General features: G+C 38.5%; 1 long non-coding RNA gene across 2 annotated transcripts in view; it reads right to left on the minus strand.

Annotated features, from left to right (window-relative positions):
• Positions 1 to 19,727, minus strand: part of LOC109453347 (uncharacterized) — a 72,566-nt gene that overhangs the window by 20,571 nt on the left and 32,268 nt on the right. For both annotated transcript variants that reach the window (XR_002138267.3, XR_012495138.2), the window contains one exon: positions 11,839 to 11,987. This is a non-coding gene — a long non-coding RNA (uncharacterized LOC109453347). The remainder of the gene's footprint in view (positions 1 to 11,838; positions 11,988 to 19,727) is intronic.

The following is a 19,727-nucleotide window of genomic DNA, read 5'->3' on the forward strand; positions in this document are numbered from 1 at the left end:
TATGGGTACAGCAGAAGTAATGCCCATTTAACCTAACTTATACATTAGGCAATGGGTCTCTGATCTTTGAAGATTATCTTTTATCAAAACAGCCTTCTTGCCAAAATCCTATGTGCTCTTTCTAAGACATATTCCCAAATCAAAGCCCACCCAATCAATATGACAATAAAAGCCACATCAAAAGCTTACCTCTGTATTTTCCTGATGTTCTTTAAACCCTGCCCAAAGAGATGCTATCTTTTATTTCCCAGGGAAAAACAGAACCACTCTATAAATTATTCGCAGAAACTGGATTTAATTTCATAACCAAGTCCTTGCAAAGCAGATTTGAATATTGAGGCAGCTCTCAAGGTGGAAGCTTCCCAGTTTCAATGCAGAAACTACTTTTGGCAAAGTCATGTGAAAAATGCAAGCATGTCTCAATCAGATGTTTTTCCTAAGCCATTCCCCAGCTTCATGTCTAACAGAAGTTGAGTGTGACCTGAAAAATGGATTCGATAATAACATGAGAATAAATAAGTCATTTATTTTGGTGTTTCTAATGGAAAAAAACTTCAGTGAAAAAAAAATAGTCCCAGCTAAGTTCAGAGTTTGAACTAGTCTAATCATGAAATGAACAACCGGGGGGTAGGTTAGGGAAGGGGGGACAAGTAATTCTATTACTTTTAGAGCTCAAGCCCATTGGAATATCAATCCTTTTCCTATAAGGTCCTATTACAAATAAAAAGATGGGTCATAATTTAACTTACCACATTTCAGCCTCATAAAAAGAAGTTTAAAACCAAGAGTGCTCTAACCAGAAAGGCTATCATTTAAAGTTGAAGAAGAGATAAAGAGCTTCCCAGACAAGAAAAAGCTAAAGGAGTTCATCACCATCAAACCAGTATTACAAGGAATCTAGAGGGACTTCCTTAAGACAAAAAAAAAAAAAAAAAATCAAAAATATGAATAATAAAATGAGAATAACTATATCTATCAACAATTTTATTTTCAATGGAAATGGATTAAATGTTCCAATGAAAAAACAGAGTGGCTGAATGGATAAGAAACAAGACTCTTACATGTCCTGCCTACAAGAGATTCACTTCAGATTGAAAGGCACTCACAGACTGAAAGGAAAGGGATAGACAAAGATATTTTATGAAAATGAAAACAAACAAACAAAAAAGCTGACATACCAATACTTATAGCAGACAAAATAGGCTCTAAAACAAGGGATAGAGACTCAGTAATCCCACTTCTGGGTATTTATCCAAAGAAACCCAAAATGCTGCTTCAAAGGGACATATGCATCCATATGTTCATTGCAGTATTGTTTACAATGGCCGAGATGTGGAAGCAGCCTGGGTGTTCATCGATGAATGAATGGATAAAAAAGGAATATTGCTCATCCATGGAAGGGAGTGGGTTCTTGCCATCTGCGGTGGTGGCATGGATGGGCCTGGAGAGTACTGTGCTGAGTGGAGTACGTCAGACAGAGAAAGACAGATGCAATGTGATTTCACTTATATGTGGAATCTAAGAACAAAATAAGCAAACAAAACAGAAACAAACTCATAGATATAGAGATTTTGATGGTTGCCAGATGGGAGGGGTGTTGAGGGTGGGTGAAAAAGGGGAAGGGATTAAGAAGTACGAATTGGTAGTTACAAAGTAGTCTTGGGGATGTAAAGTACAACATAGGGAATATAGTCAATAATATGGTAATAACAATGTATAGTGCCAGGTGGGTGCTAGACTAACTAGTCAGGGGGATCACTTCTTAAACTTTATAAATATCTAACCACTAAGCTGTACACCTGAAATTAATATAAAATAATACTGAATGTCAAATGTAATTGAAAAATTAAAAGGGGGAAAAAGGTGAAGGGGAATAAGAGGTTCAAATTTCCAGGTATAAAACAAATAAGTTATGCAATGTACGTGCATGTAATGTACAGCATGGGAAACATAGTCAATAATATTGTGATAGCGTGGTACGGTGTCAGATGGCTGCTGGACTTATCATGGTGATCACTTCTTTAGGTATATAAATGTTGAATGACTATGATGTACAGCTAACTGAGACGATGTTGTATGTTAGCTATTTTTTTAATAAAAATCTTTTTTAAAAAGAAAGTTTATATTGAATCATTATGTTGTATACTTGAAACTAATATAGTGTTATATGTCAATTATATTGCAATAAACTTTTTAAAAATAAAAACAAAAGGAAATTTACCTCTCTCCAGAAGGGGTTTACCTCTTTCTCTTTCCAAAAACCCTTTTCAAATTATCATGTACTCATCCCAATCATTTTGCAGGAACCGTTATAATAAAATTTTACTTTCCTTATTTAGTTCTAATGCCCAATACCTTCCCACCCAAGTCACCATATGTTTCCCTCATAATATCTCCCCATCCATCCCTTTTGTTTCCCCTATACTTCCTACTGGAATGACATATGACCTGAGTCGTTCAGGCTTTGGAACCACCCTTCCCTTTAATATGCAAATATAATTATTGGAACTGCAGGAAGTCCAGTACCCATTTCAATATTTCAATGGTTCTCCTGGGGTGTTGTCAGTCACCTCTCCTTCCAAACTCCTTCTCCTGGTTCCTCCTAATCAGATCTGACCCTCTCGTCCAGTCCTTTGGACCTTTGTCCTTCACACATGTGCTATTCTTGTCCCTTCCTTCCACGAGTCGCTACCAAGACAAGGCTATATTGCATGGCTTACACTGAAGGTTTGGAAATGTTGGAACAGAACCACAGCACAATGTGAAATTTAACTCAGGCATCACTATGGCTGTCTACACATAAAGAGTCCCATCCTGGCCAAGCTACTGCATCTGCCCTCAGAAGGAGTCCCAGACACCATTTCCTCTCTTCCTCACCCACCAAGAGAAAATTCAATCTTCTTTGACATTTAAAAAAAAAGGGGGGTGGGAAAGAAGAAACAAATAAAACCACCAACCAAAACTGTGATAATTCAGCAATCCTAAAACGCAGATACGTCTGCAGCCAGGTTTTTTAGTAACAATTTTTAAAAATTAAAAGGCAAAAATATTGTTTTAATGACATAAGGATACAAAATTACTGGAGTTTGTTGTTGTTTTTTAAATCACAGTACACCTATATGATGTAATAGCATTCAGTTCTTTAAAGTTATTCTGCTACCTCGAAAAGAAGCAGACTGAGCAGATATTTGCAGTTTCTTTCAGTTATGGGAAAATTGTTTATTATGTAATGTTAAAGAAAACCAGGATCCGAAATTGTATATAGAGTATAATTTCAATTCTGTAAAAACTCTGGAGGAAAGCATGCCAGATTATCAACAGGGATTACAGAAGTATGGGTGATTGTTATTTTATTGTTTAAGCTTTCCTATGCTTTTTAAAGCCCACTGGATAATCACTGTCATTTATGACCATGCAAACCATTGAGATTTACTACAGAGACACCTGCCTGGCAGATGCAAGACTATTTTCAGGCTGAGGTTTACCCTAATCCCATGGGTATATCTCATTTCACAAGATTCAGCTCAAACATCACCTATGAAACCCTTTATGCCCACTCATCTTCCCTGCCCACTGGACAGTTGGTTGCTTCCTCCATCTCCAACCTATAATACTCTGTAGAAACTTTTTAGCACTTCTCACATCTGTATCTCAGAGTCTCAGCAAGAGACAAACAGCACCCTTATATTGAAAAGAGTTTATTACAGAGATTCTACAAAGCAGGGTGTAAGGAAACCACAAAAGATAGTACATACCCCATAGAAAATAAGAGGGAGCTCTGTTACCATCCCTATCCTGAAAACGTAACAGGAAGGAGTGTTTCCCAGAGCCTGGAATAGAAATGGGAGAGATGCTTGACAAGAGCCACAACCATTAGCAGAGGGATGCAAACAGCCTACAGCAAACCCTCAGGAAAGCAGCCAATTCACTCTCCTCTCTCCTTCCAGTTATCTGCTAGTGCTGCTCATTGGCTAAATCTGCCTGGGAGCTAGGGAGCAAAAGGGCCCTTTGATGTGATCCATAGAGGGCAGCTTCCCAGGAGGAAAGCAGGGAGAGGGAGAAGGAAGATGAGCGGATCTGGAAGAGCAAACCAAAGATTGAGCACAGTAACATAATTATTGATTTACAGGCATGGCCCCCTTGTCTGCTGCCTGAGGGTCTCTCTTTCCTTTAATATTGCAAAGCATGTAGAGTTCAAGCTCGCATCGCATGCACTGCAAAGTCCCCTTCCATCTTCCACCACCCCTTCCAGCTTCTCTCTGAAGGATTTCAGAGAATGAGGCTTCTCCTGGTCTGAGGCTTGCTACATCCTGTCTGGTTCCTTCATTTACCCTCCTCTCACTAAACCACTTCCTCTCATGCTGGACACCACCCTCCTTCCTTTCTTTTTCTCAAATCAGCATAAATTCAAGGGTAATTGTATATATCAGACTTCTAATTGAAGAGTAAGGGCAGAAGAGGGTAACCACAGTACAGCATAAGGAACAACTTCAAAACCTTTATTAGGTATCTGTTTCATAAATATGCATTAACCATTTTCTACCATGAATAATTTCTCAACTGTGCTCACCACCATCTTCCAGGGACCCCATCTTCCTCAAGGGTGTTCTCTTCTCCCTCTAAGGACAACTCTCCAAAACCCTAAACTCTGTTACACTCTTCTTTGTCTAAGCCGTTAGATATTTTAATGTAATAACTTTTAAAAATCAAATTGGCAATTCTTAATTTTTAAAATAAAGTTTTATTGGAACCCGGGCCAGAGTTAAGGTGAGGAAAGTGAGGCAAGGTCATACATGTGCAGGATCACACCTTCTCTTTATCAGATCCCCTCTTTAAAGTTTTCATACTTTGTTCAGCATAGATTTTTGCTCATCAACTTTGATTTTTAAATATTATAATAGTGTTTATCTTGATCACTAAGTTAGTTGGCATCCTCTTATTTCTGGACCCAAGGTCAATACCTCATATCACCCTAGTCCTGGCCCTGCCAGTGAGGGCTCATCTTTCTATGTCAAATATGTCCACTAAGGTGCTTTTCCAAACCAAAAGATAAGTTCTTTTCCCAAGCAAAATTTTGCTTTCAAACTCCTGCCAATTTTGAGAATAATTTTTTCTTGCTGCCCCTCCCCCATTGGACCATGAGATCCTTCAGGACAGAAAATGATGCTCCATCTGTTTCTATATTCCTAGTGCCTAGACTTAGCAGTTGAATTATAAATATATACTGAATATAAGGATCTAGTGCAAAAATTTGTAAGCAAAATCAGCTTATTAATTGTTGAATTTATTTAAGGCTTTTCTTTTATGTGTTACAATCCAAAGTCTTAGAAAGCTAGCTGTCAAGGGCCTGAAGAGATCATTTCATCTTTTCATTTGACACATTAGGAGAAAGCAGCCTACATCCATGGTTATGTTTGCAAGCAAGTTGCTCAGGGTTTATCCAGAATAATTAATATTTCCCACTGTCAGGGTGTCACCCCATCTGAATAATTTTGATAGTATCCCATGGTACAGAATAGAGTAAAATTAAAATTCTTTAGGGGGTGCAGGAAGCACCCACGTGACTACAAAGCCATTCTTTCTCCCACCAGAAATCTTGGGGTATGGAAAAGGGAGCTCAACATGTGAAGAGACACAGAGATATGAAATGGGTTGGGTCAGTAGACACCCAACTCAATAACCTGAGTCAGAACAACTTTTTCAGAATGAGATGCAGAAATACTAATATCAAGGAAGAACTGGATTTCTAAATCAAAGCCAGAAAACGTATTTGCCCAAGATAAAGGCATGAGTAAAAGATTTACAGAGAAAAGGACAATGGTGGTAAGGAAAGCTTGCTTCTTTACAATGAACTCATTGTGTCAAACTTGTGAGACACCCAGAAAGCTGACAAGGGTCTCTTTACCCCTGCGCCCAGGACAGTTTGGCCAAAGGACATTTAGGGTGACATGCCTCAAACAGTCAACCCTAATCTCTTATCCCGGAATAGCCCAGGAACCCGTCGAACCTGACTGGCTGCCTTTCAGAAACGCCTTTGGAATTCTTTGTTCAGTTCTGCTTGGTTTACGCTGGATCGTCTCTTCTGGCATTTCTCTGGTGACCTGATCTTTGTCCACAATGACATCCCCCAAGAGATCCGCCAATCCCCAGATTTGCCCAGTGGGTGACACTAATAAGATCCAATTAGAAGTAATACATTCAAAACAGATGAGGCACACATTCACACAAAAGCCAGAGTTGCCACAAAGTCACTTCTCCCTCACAATGTCCCCCTGGCAGAAAAGAGGTCAAACTGACCTTGAAGGAGAAACATCCTTTTTTGGATCAGTTACCATGGCAACACCAAACCCTCTCTCCCCAAGGCACCTGCCCACCGGGTTCGCACCTGCCAGCTAGTAGCAAGAGTGGCCCAGCAACTTTAGCTCCCTGTCACTGGGCTCATTTCAGCAACAAAGGTGCCAGCAGTGCCAGTTGGCTTCATGATATGGATACCTGCCCACTAAGCATTGGCCCAGAGATCAGGGACTTTCACAAAGGCCAGCCAACAGCTGGCAGGCAGACATCGCCAGGTCATTGTCATCCTGGGCTGAATTGAAGACAAAGGCTCTGTCTGTAACACAGCATCCCTCCCTCCCTCAGTGTTTTATTTTCAGCTCCAGGTCCCTTCCTATGGGAGGGCCATGTGGCTGAAGTTGCCTTTCTTGGCTTTTGTTGTTGTGCCTTTAGCATTCCCCTGCTTGTGCACACTCGTGTAGAAAAGCTTCCCCAGGACTGTGTCTCATCTTATTGCAAATCAGAAAGCTCGCCGTAAGTCACCTCAGGCCAGTGGGTTCAGATTTGGAGCTGGTAACCAGAAGCCGCGTCAAACTTCCTCCCCTGGCTCCACACCAAGGCCTCCGAGGATTTCTTGTCACATGAGGTTAGTGTAGTTTCACATCCTCTAAAGCAAAGCTCTGTCGAAACTCACTAGTCTCACATGGCTCCAGCTCAAAACAACCGCCCCACTCAGCCTCCTTCCTAACCGTTTGGAGCAGCAAGTCAGGAGACCCAGATTACAGTTTCAGCTTAGTCTACACGACACTGAGCAATCACTGGTTCTGTCGCTTCTTATGGAAAATTAAGAACCAACATAACTGTCACTAGGGTCCCTTTCAACTCTCCTTTAAAAAATAAATAACGTAATATTCTCCACTGCTTTCTAAAGAAGCTGCTAACCAGAGAATCTCTGAAGACTAATAGAGATTATTTTCATCTAAAAAAATAAATGGATACACATGAAACATGGATGAATCTCAAAAATATTATTTGAGTGAAAGAAGCCTCATACAAAGTTCTAGAATAGGTGAAACTCATCTATAATAAAAAATAAAAATAAATTGAAAAGTCATTGCCTCTGGAGGTGGGGTGGGAGCAGGAATTATCCAGGAATGGGCATGAAGGAACTTTCTGAGATGAAGATTATATTTTATATCAGGATAGGGGTTTGGGTCACACAGGTGAAAACCTTTGTCAAAACTCATAGCACGCTCCTCTTAAGATGGATTGATAGAGCGATGGAGAGACAGGTACTAATATAATTATAGCAAAATGTTCCTTGTAGAATCCAAGTGGGCATATGGGTGTTCATTGTGTAGTTCCTTCAACTTTTCTGTACGTTTGAAAATCTTCATAATAAAATATTGGGGGAAAATACACTGTAATAAATTACAAAATTTCTGCCCCATCCACTCTCTCCTTTTTTCTTGACATGTGATCTTTTTTCCCATGAAATGAGTCAATGGAAATGGGAATATTCATTGATTTGAGCAGACAATGACTAATTACTTTATCACTGCCCATGGCCTTCAAGGCAAGATACAGGTTCTGCACATCCAGAACCCATCCTTTAGCCTTGCTATCCTCAGCACAATTATTAGAAACAGATTTCCAGGGAGGAGTCTGGCCACTATCAGCGGCGGGTCTCTCTTCATACCATGTGTACCTTTGCTCTTACCAACATCCTTAACAGCCGTACAATGGACACATTCTAATTAAGGCATTTAATCCAATTCCAAATAAAGGGGACATACATTTTTTTAGAAACACTCTGGTGGTAAGTCAGTTGCCAAGGGACAGATTACAAGCGCACCTTTTACTAGACTGACTACCCTGTTATCCCATAATAAATATAAATATTGTAAATATCTCCCTGAAGTATTGACTTTTTTGACCACTTCCCTTTAAAACTCCCAGAACACATTCCTCCCCAATTTGATTTCTTCTCCCTGAACATCTTCAAGGCAGGCACACAAAAGAGTGCATGTTACTGTGGTCTATGCTGGAACCAGCGGAGACCTAATTCACAGCTAACTTCTTTTAGGGGGAAAAATTAAAGGAAAGAAGCAATTACCAAGAAAGCTGAGTAAATCTATTTCCTAGAGGTAGAATTCATGACTCCTGTCAGTTTTTCTCATTGGCGAGTTCATCAAACCTAACAGAAAAACACATTTACTGAGCACCTGACATATTCAAGGACTTGAGCTAGCCAAGGAATTAGATTACTAGTTTCTTTACCCCAAACCAGTGTGCAATCTAATCTAATAAAGGAGATAAAATATAAGCTTCTGCAAAGCTGAACAATGAAATATCTAGATAATTGTTCCATAGATCAGTGGAAGAGGTCTCCTAGCTCCATGCGCAATGAACTGATGACTAAATGGTGGGAGCTCTGGGAGTTTAGGGAAGGACATGTCACCTCTGACAGAGTGGGGGACAGAGGACTCTCAAGGGTGAGATTTCAGCTATGTCTGGAAAAATGGTAGAATTTGAGGAATTCAAGGTGGGGAGAGACAACCTCGGGCAGAATCATTCTTAGAAGCCCTAAAAACAAGCCAAAAGACTGGGAAGTAAGAGAAGTGGAAATGCACAGTTTAAAAATACTGCAGTTTCCGATGTGAATTGATCAGAATTGAAGTTAAAGACAGATTTCAGCAATTTTTTGTCACCAATTTCTCAATGGACCATTTCCTGTCCTCTTACTGTCAAGTTTAGAGCATAAAACAAACCACAAGGATACATCTCTGTTCCACACTCTGCCACAAGCAGAGTTAGTATTCATCAACAATATATACACTACAACAATATGTACACGACATCTACAAATACATGTGACATAGCCTCACACTTGGTGTGTGTGACCCCAACCTCAAAGAAACCAAAAAAGAAAAGAAATGCAACAACAACAACAAAAAAGTGGGAGTTTTAATTTCAGAGGAACGAGGGAAAAATTCAAAAGCACAATGGAAGTAAAGAATGCTAGACTTAAAAATAACCTTAGTGTCCGTTTTAGCCAAACTTCTTTATTTTACAGAAAAAGAAACTGGACCTCAGAGAGATTTCCAATTTAAATGGAAGTTACATCTGCGAGTCTGAATCTGAGACCTTTCATGGTACCACCCGAAGACAGGGTTGGAATTGACCTTATAAATAATGTATTTGAAGTTCTTCATGTCATTGATGAGGAAACTGAGGCTCAAAGAAATTAAATGATTACTTTGAGGTCATATACCTACTTGGTAGGACTAAGTCCCATATGTTTTGCTTTTCAGAGAGAGCTTTGGTAACTTCCTGCCTTGTCCCAAACCCCATCCAGAAGCCTTCACCATTCTTCCATTCTATAAGGTGGGCAATTGATGTTTTTCATCTGTTCTTATATAAATAACCATATCAATATGGTTCCAAGGCCCACATCTCCTTTCCATCCAGATTAATACTCCCTCGTATAAATTCAGGAGCTAACAGTTAGGTCCAGCCCAGTGCAAACATGGCTAGGTACCATTCAGGCCATTTTAAATATCTGTCCATGTTTTATAACCATCCAAAGTCAGTCAGCCTCAAGGAGATCAACTAGGAGTGTTCAGCATTTTCCCATGTTGTATTCTGTCTCTATTTACCAAAATAAACAAATTAGGGTACTGAAAGACTACAGTCAACAAGATATTTTTACCCATGGTTACAGTGGCTATGTTGATTTTCTGCTCTTAGCGGTAAATATACTGAGAAAATAAGATTACTGAAAATTAATCAAATATAGGAAGCTATATAAATTCTACATGGTCCTGTAGAAAACTATTCCATTAATAATTCAGGAAAAAACTCAAGCTTTAGAGCCATTTGCTTCATTCATTTAATAGTTTGACAAAAATTGCTTACTATGTGCCTGGAACTTTCTAGGTGTTAAGATACAGCTGGGAATAATGTTCCTGCCAGAGAGAGAGAGAGAGAGAGAGAGAGACAGAGAGAAAGAGAGAGAGAGAGAGAGAGAGAATAATTTGTTAGATGTTGATATGTGCCGTGCAGAAAAAGAAAGCAGGGGAAGTAAGACATTGGGTGGCAGATTGAAGAGGTAGGAAAGAGTGATTGCTATATATTATATTTAAGAGCCTTTCTGATAAACAGAGATGTAAGAAATGAGAAAGCAAGCTTTGAGTATATCGGAAGGACGTGCTTTCCAAGCAGAGAGCCACACAACTGCAAAGTCCTGAAGCAGGAGTGGCATATTCTTGGAACAGCAAGAAGGTCAGTGTGGCTAGAGCAGAGTAGTGAGGGGACAGTGAAAGGAGATGCTATCTGAAAGGTGGCTGAGGCCAATTGTGTAAGAATATTGGAGGGGATTTGACTTGTATTCGAAGTGAGATGGAAAGGCATTGAAAGGTACGGGACAGAACAATGACATAATCTGATTTCCGTTTAAAAGAATCGCATTGCCTATGTGTTGAAAAAAATTGTAGCCTATTATTGGCTATTGCAATAATTCAGGTGAGAGATGATTATGGCTTGGACTATGATGTAGTGGTAGATGTGGTAAGAAGTAGTAAGATTCTTAGAGGTAGAACCCACAGGATTTTATGATGAATTGGATGTGATGCATGAGAAAAAGAGACGAATTGATGACTTCAAGATTTTCCACTTGAGCAACTCTTGGGTAGAACTGCCATTTGCTAGAATGAGGAAGACTATGGGAGAAGTAGGTTTGGGTTGCAGGGGAAGGGGTGATGAATCAGAAGTTCAACCCTAACCTTATTGGGCCAATGATTCCTATTAGATATCCAAATCATAGACACATCCTATTAGAGACATGTCTCAAGAATGTAGTTGAATATACAATAGAGTTCAGAGCAGAGATCCAGCCCGGAGATATAAATGTCGATGTTGCTCACATATGGATGATAAATGGAAAACCATGAGACCAAATGAGACCACCAAGGGAATGTAGATTCCAAAAAGAAAAGAAGGTCCCTGAGACACCCCCAATGTTTGGAGGTCAGCAAGATGAGGAGGAACCAGCAAAGAAGGTGGAGGAAGGGACCAGAGAGGTATATGAAGATCAGAGACCACTATTCCCAAGTCAAGTGAGTGATCAGCTGTATCGAATACTGCTGATTCTGGATGTAAGCTGAATTAGACTGGGTTTCCTGCTATCATACCTACAGCCTCCTGTTAATAATAGCAATAGCAAGAATACTAAGAATTAAGAACTACTACCTATTGAGTGTCTATCAAGTTCCGAGGATTGTGCTTTGGCAAATCTCATATGCTACCTCTGACAGGTTGGTAGTGGCTACCTCGAGCATTTTGTTGAGAAGGAGTCTGAGGCGGCCTTTTAGCTGAAGGAAAAAGATTGAGTTATGATTTCTGCCAGAAACACAGAATGAGAAATTGGCATCACGTTTGCCAGGTATTCATGATCCTTGTAATAGGACTTATATACATCATCTGTAGGGCTCACAACATATCTGTGATGGTGTAATTAGCCCCACTATACAAATGCAGAAACCTAGTTCAGCGACGTTTACTAACCTCTCTGTGCTGCCACAGCTTGATGTGGAAAAGGGGAAAGTTGGCCCAGATCAGCTGGCCTTTGCTGCACACCACACAGTTTCTCAGTCCATCCCATCAAAAAGTGCACAGAATTTCAAATCCACAGGGGTACCTCTTCTGATTTAAACCTATGACACAGAAAGTATATAATCAAAAGTATAAACTTCAAAAATAATGGTTCCTTTATACCCAAAGAAAATATGGTACAGCAGGATTCATGAACTGATTTGGAGAGATAAGTTAGCAAACTTAGAGAAAAATAAACAAAACATGAAACAAGAGGAGTCAAAATGAATCAAACAGAACCTTTTCAACCTAGGATAGTTGAAGATGACCCAGTAAGAGCAACCATTAAAAATATGACTATTATTTTGTCTTCATCATTCCCATAGCAACCTAGTACTATTCCCTGCCAAAAAAATAACTCAGTAGGCACCAAGAATTCTCAGACTCTCTTTTAGCACCAAGCCCTTCCCACAGTCATTTGTATTAACATTTGCAAAAGATTTATTTCCCTTTGATTCAAATAATTCCACATTCCCAAGAATATCTGGACTGGAGCATAGCCAGCGGCCTGCAGGGCCTGCAGCCGTCTCCCCGGTCCTGGGTGCCCATGAATGGCTCATTGTTAAGGACAAACCCACTGCAGAGAACAGAGAAAACACAGAAGAAGAATCAGTGTCATGCTCTGAGGACTGGTCTGGAGTTTGAGCAATGAAACTGAATGGGAGTTGCAAGCACCTAAGGCTGTTACAAGGCATTGGTTGATGCCACCAGGAGCAGGGCTCCTCTGATCACCATCAATAATCAACCCACTCTAAACCAAGTCCGGAAGTCTGCTGTGGCCAAGCAGAGGGCTAGAGCAGGCCCCAAACTGAAAAACAGCTTCATCATCCCCAAGCATCTGTTAAGCACCGACTATACGCAGGAGTAAACATACAGAGAAATGTCCAAGGTCACCTTCAAATGGTGTGTATGGCTGGAGTAACTAGCCAAAAACCCAAGAAAACCATGATCTCTAGACTCTTATATGATGAAGACTGGGAAATCATTATCTTGCTCTGATTTTTGCTAGTTTCTTGGGATTTTAGCGTTTCTTGGGATTAATCAACCTTTCACTAAATTCAGTTACAGAGTGAGTTAAACATTTTCCTGATGTAGACTTTCCACATTTAGACCATATTTATTATTTCAGAGATATATTGATAAACCACACAATTAATGCTTGATGAGTATAATTTAGTAGCCACAAGCTCATAGTTCAGAATATGGCTATTTTCAAAAAGTTATATGTTCTGGTAATTATTCGGGTCTCTTATTATCCTTATTTGAGCTTTCGCTCTCTTTTTTTATTAGTTTCAGGTGTACAAAGCAATGTAACAGTTAGACATTTATACCCCTCACAAAGTGATAACACCCCCCACCAATCTACTACCCCTCTGACATCATATACAGCTGTTACAGTTCCATTGACTATATTCCCTGTACTGTACTCCACATCCTGTGGATTATATAATATATATGTGTGTGTATATATATATATATATATGTATATATATATATGTATATACACACACACATATATACATATATATACATATGTATTTAATTATAGTTGACATTCAATATTATCCTACTTCAGCTTCAGATCTATAGCATATTGGTCAGGTATCTACATAGTCTATGAAGTGATTCCACTGATAAGTCCAGTGCCCGTTTGGAACCTTACATGATCTTTACAACATTATTGATTATATTCCCCCTACTGTATTTCATATCCCCATGACTATATTATGACCACTAATTTGCACTTTCTAATCCCTTCAGCTTCTCCCCCATCCCAAACCGCTCCCATCTAGCAACCATCAGCTTTTTTTTCTGTATCTCTGAGTCTATTTCTGTTTAGTTTGCTCATTTATTCTTTTTAAAAGTCAAAAAATTACCATATTTCAAGATAAAATTCTCATGCTGCTTCCAGCTCTCAGAAACCCACCAAAACCTATCAGAGAAAAGCAATGAAGTGATCCAAAAACAATAGACTAATTTAGTCATGGTGATAATTAATCTATCTGCAAAAGAAAAAAAAAATAGCTTTATCTGCTTAAGTGCAAATATATCTGAGTTAATGCCATGGAGAAAAATAAGCCTCACTTGTTAAGGCCTCTGTCCTTCAACTGCCCTACTTATCATTCCACAAATAAGGCAAAAACTATATGGACTCTGCACATCTACCCTATGGACACATCTCAGTCTTCATTGAGGCCATTAATATATTAAAAACACTGATGAAGGGCTATTGTTGGGTAAAGTCATTTTTCCCTTGACATTTATTATCAGTAGAAAAGTTTTTCTGTTTTAATACCCACATTCTGGCATATAATTACTGTAATAAAGTCTACTTCTCCACTCTGGGTGACTGCTGCCAGTATTATGAAATCATGGCAATGGTTGTAAAAATAAGGGAGGTCACAACCTTTCCACACACACACACACCCACTCTGCAGCTGATATTAAATAGCTTTGGTGGGAAAATGCAGACCTTTAAACTTTCTCTACCAAACTCAATGCATTCTGTATTTAACTTCTTCTTTAAAACAGTTTGTGCTGTAAGAATTCAAAAACTGCATATGGCCATGGAAAAAAAAAATGAAGAAGGAGCTTATACTTAATTAGCTACTAAGTCCGACTTGGACGAAGCACAATAACAACCGTTTCTTTGTGCTTAACTATTTTTAATGATATGCACTACATGCATTGGCCTGTCTATGGCCCAGACTGTTCCAGCGTCAATCCCGCTTCAGTGTTATGCTTTTGGCAAAGGATAGCACTGAGAAAAGTCTCCATTTCGATGTTTTGCCATTTTAGTAGGATAATAACTCCTCACAGCATGAATTCCCTCTAAACCTTAAACCACCATCATGTTTTCATTACCACAAGATAGTCAACATCCAAGTACGTCAGATGCAGTACAAATATTCTACTTACACCTCCAGCAGTACTCAGTATTTTGATTTATCCTCTCTAGACTTAAACTGCTTGAATATTCTAATCCAGATGCTTTCAGCTATTCTCTTACATAACTGTTGGGTGTCATTTTTCTTCTTCTACTGTATCTATCCTTTTAGTGTCATACAGAGTATTTTCACAGCCCAGAGTATTTTCAAGACCCAAGTCAGGCTAATTCAGGATAACAAAAAGGACAGATAGGCACAAAAGGGAGTATCCTGTGCATTTTTTTAATCTTCTAGTTCTTTATGCAATAGGAATTTCCTTAGGGAGGGTCTAAGGAAATACCTATTTTAAAAGTAGAAACTTGGGTTTCCAAATTAAAATAATCCTGAGCAGAGATGCTGTTTGGGAGGTCAGAAAGGCTTGCCCTTGGAATGAGAAATAATGAGAATTCATCGTCTTCCAAAACAACGTAGAAAATACAGAGACAAATAAAATGCTGAAAAACAAGGTGTGTTAGGCCCACAAGAAAGCACCAGCAGAGCACAGCACAGAAACAGCCACGCCCTGGGACTGCCATTACTTTCTTCCAACAGAGCAGTTCTGCTGTCACCTACTTTATTTCCTGACCTTCTGCATCAGGTTTTGTTTACGGCAGAAAAGAGCTGCTATAACCACTTTGGAAAACAGTTTGAGGTATGAGTACCCAGTGACCAGCAATTCTGCTCCTAGATATGTACCCTGGAATCATTTGCACATATGTGCCCTAGAGTGCACATATATGAATGTTCACAGCACCGTTGTCCATAAAGGCTCCAAACCAGAAGCAACCCAAATGCATATACTTAGTACAATGGATCAATACACTGTGGTGAAGTCATACAATTAAAAACCATACAGCCACAGCAATTAATAAACCAGACATTTGTGCCACACATGGATAAATCTTGCAAACACAATTTTGTATGAAAAAAGGCAGGACATAAACGGAAACACAGAATTACTCCATTTATATAAAGATTAAAAACACGCAATATTAATCTATGTTGTTTAGAGATGTGCATATAGGCAATAAAACTAGGGGGGAAGCAAATAAACTCCCATAAAGAGTCTGAAGAATATTTGCTTTGTGGGGCGAGAAGGCTGTAATCAGGTTTCAGGATGGGAACTAAGGGAAACTTCTGGGATGCTGGTAATGTTTTGTCTCTCATCCTTTAAAATTTTTCTATATGAATATTTTATCTTTTATTTCAAAATTGCCAAAACCAAAGTGCACCACTCCTAAAAAAGAGAAATTTAAAAACTCACTGCTTCAATTTAGCTTCTTCATGGTAAAAATGAGGAAAATGGAGGACAAGGAGCTTAAGCCAATTGCCCATTTCTCTTCTCACCCTGCAGTGCAGCTCCTGGGTGTAGAACTCAGACACCGAGCCTTTTCTCCAGTGCTTTAGAGAGTCGAAGTTCGGGAGTCTCAGAGGGCCTGTCATTGTCCCCTCAGGCTCTTCAGTACAGCTTACCAAGTGACCACTCCTCTCCCTCTCTCACTCCACCACCCCTCCCCCTCGTGTGCAGCCCCTGGCATCTCTCCTTGTGGGTTCACAGCTAAGGTCCTCCTCTGCGGTCCACTGGACAGATACATGTACTGTACATGCAGCCGTGGACAGATACACGTGCCCACTTGTATCTTCTTTTGATTACATGGCCACCTGGCCTGTCAAACCTACGTCGACAGTATCTAATATTTCATCGACACTTTAAAACCTACTATATTTTGCATTTTACAGATTTTTAAACCCCAAATAAAGTTTATTAACTACAAATATTAAATCCAATGCTCCAATAGATTCTTTTCAACCATCCTTCCAATAAACAACGGAAGTGACAGGTAAGCTATAGACTTGTACTTTGGCCAGTGGGGTTGGGTGGGGGAGTCTCTTCCTGAACGCCTACTCCTTGAGCTGTGCAGCATATATTGCTGTTATAATGAAAAAAATATTAATATCTTTATTGTCCCCCTTCTTTAAAAAAATCAGTTTCTAAGGAACATCTAGCCAGAAGTTTGTTTAGAAGGTAAAATTGTGAGTTAAGAAATTCCACACGAGACATTTGTGGAAGCCATCCCATACAGACATGAATTTCAAAGACTATACAGGCGTATAATCTATTTGTTAGCTTTCTCAAGTCAATGGCATTCTTGAATATATTTTTCAGATATAAAGACTTTTTGGAAATATTTTAGGCTCACAGCAAGTTTAAGAGGAAGGTTTAGAAATTTTCCTTATATCCCATGTCCCTACACATGCACAGCCTCCCCCACTAGCAACATTCCCCACCAGAGCGGTACATTTGGTACAGGTGAGGAACTTAACATTGACACATCATTATCACCCAGAGTCCACAGTTCACTTGGTTCACTCTTCCCTCTTGGTATTGTACATTCTATGGGCTTAGATAAATGTATAATAATATGTATCCACCATTATAATATCACACAGAATATTTTCACTGCCCTAAAAATCCTCTACGCTCTGCCCATTTATCCCCCCCCCACTTTCAACTCCTAGCAACCACTGATCTTTTTACCATCTCCATAGTTTTGCCTTTTCCTGAATGCTGTATAAATGGAATGATTATAGCCTTTTCAGATTGGCTTCTTTAACTTAGTTATATACATTTCAGTTTCCTCCATGTCTTTTCATAACTTGATAGCTCCTTTCTGTTTAGCACTGAATAATATTCTATTTTCTGGATGTACCACAGTTTATCCATTCACCTACTGAAGGTCTTCTTGGTTGCTTACAAGGTTTGGCAATTATGAATAAAACTGCTATAAACATCTGTATACAGATTTTTATATGCATATAAGTTTTTGATACTTTGGGTAAATACAAAGAAGTGTGATTCCTAAATTGTATGGAAAGATTATGTTAAGTTTTGAAACAAACTGGCAAACTGTTTTCCAAAATGGCTGTACATTCCCACTCGCACAGAATGAGATTTCCCGTTGTCCACATCCTTGCTAACATCTAGTGCTGTCAGTGTCCTGTATTTTTGCCATTCTAATAGGTGTGTAGTTATAGCTTATTGTTTTAATTTTCATTTTCCTGATAACTGATATGGAGCATCTTTTCATCAGTTTATTAACTCCCTGTATATGTCCTTGGTGAGGTATTTTAAGATCTTTGGCCCATTTTTAAATCAGTTGTTTGTTTACTTGTTGAATTTCATGAGTTCTTTGTACAATTTGGATAACAGTCTTTTACCAGATATGTATTTAGCAAATATTTTTCCCAGTCTATGGTTTGTCTTCTCATTCTTGACACTATCTTTCACAGAGCAGACGTTTTTGATTTTAATGAAATCTGCTTTTCAATTATTTATTTTATGGATTGTGGCTTTTCTTCATATCTAAAAAATCATTGCCATACCCAAAGTCCACTAGGTTTTCTCCTATGTTATCTTCTAGGAGTTTCATAGTATTGCACTTCACATTAAAGTTTATGATACATTTTGAGTTAATGTTTGTAACGAATGTAAGGCCTTTGTCTAGAACAATTTTTTTTTCTCATGTGGATGTCCACTTTTACAGCACCAATTGTTGAAAAGATTGTTTACTCCATTGTATTGCCTTTGTTCTTTTATCAAAGATCAATTGACTATATTTATGGAGATGAATTATTGGCTCTCTATTCTGTTCCATTGACCTATTTGTCTATTCTTTCCCCAATCCCACACTGTCTTGATTATTGTAGCTTTACTGTAAGTCTTAAAGGTGGGTAGTGTCAGTACTCCAACTTTGCTTTTCTTCAATATTATGTTGGCTATTCTGGATCTTTTGCTTCTCCATTTAAACTTTAGAATCAGCTTGTAAATATCCACAGAATAACTTGTTGGGATTATAATTGGAATTACACTAAATCTATGGATCAAGTTGAGAAGAATTGACATCCTGACAATATTGTGTCTTCCTATACAAGAACATGGAATATCTTCTATTTAGTTCCTCCTTGATTTCACTCAACAGAGTTTCATAGTTTTCTTCACATAGATCTTGTGCATATTTTGTTATATTTATACCTAAGTATTTAATTTGGGGGAGTGCTAATGTAAATGGTATTGTGTTTTTAATTTTAAATTCCACTTGTTAATTACTGGTACATAAGAAAAGCATTCAACTTATAATTATTAGTTTTTCATCCTTGTATCTTGCAAACTTGCTATAATCACGTGTTAGTTGCAGGAGTTCCTTTGTTAATTTTTTTTTTTTTTAACATAGATGATCATTTCATCTGTGAACAAAGATAGTTTTATTTACTCCTTCTCAATTTGTCTTTTCTTTTTAAATTACTTTTCTTGTCTTCTTGCATAAGCTAGGACTTCCAGTATGATGTTGAAAAGGAGTAGTGAGAGGGTACATTCTTGCCTTCTCCCTGATCTTAATGGGAAACCTTCTAGTTTCTCGCCAATAAGTATGATGTTAGCTGTAAGTTTTTTGTAGATATTCTTTATCAAGCTGAGGACGTTTCTCTCTATTCCTACTTTACTGAAAATTTTTATCATGAATGGATGTTGGATTTTGTCAAATGTTTTCTCTGAATCTATTGATATGATCATATGATTTTTCTGTTTTAGTCAATGGATGTAATGAATTACGTTAATTGATTTTCAAATGTTGAACCAGCCCTGCATAGTTGGTTGTGGTGTATAATTTTTTTTATACTTTTTTTGGATTTGATTTGCTAATATTTTGTTGAAGATTTTTACATCTATTTTCATTAGTGATATTTGTCTGTTGTTTCCTTTTCTTGTAATGCCTTTGTCTGATTTTAGTATTAGGGTAATGTTTTCTTCACATAATGAATTTGGAAGTATTCCATCTGCTTTTATCCTCTGAAGGAAATTGTAGGGAATTAGTAAAA

The sequence above is a fragment of the Rhinolophus sinicus genome, chromosome 3, assembly GCF_057876585.1.
Source record: "Rhinolophus sinicus isolate RSI-liver-muscle chromosome 3, RSI-T2T, whole genome shotgun sequence".
Lineage (NCBI taxonomy): Eukaryota > Metazoa > Chordata > Mammalia > Chiroptera > Rhinolophidae > Rhinolophus > Rhinolophus sinicus.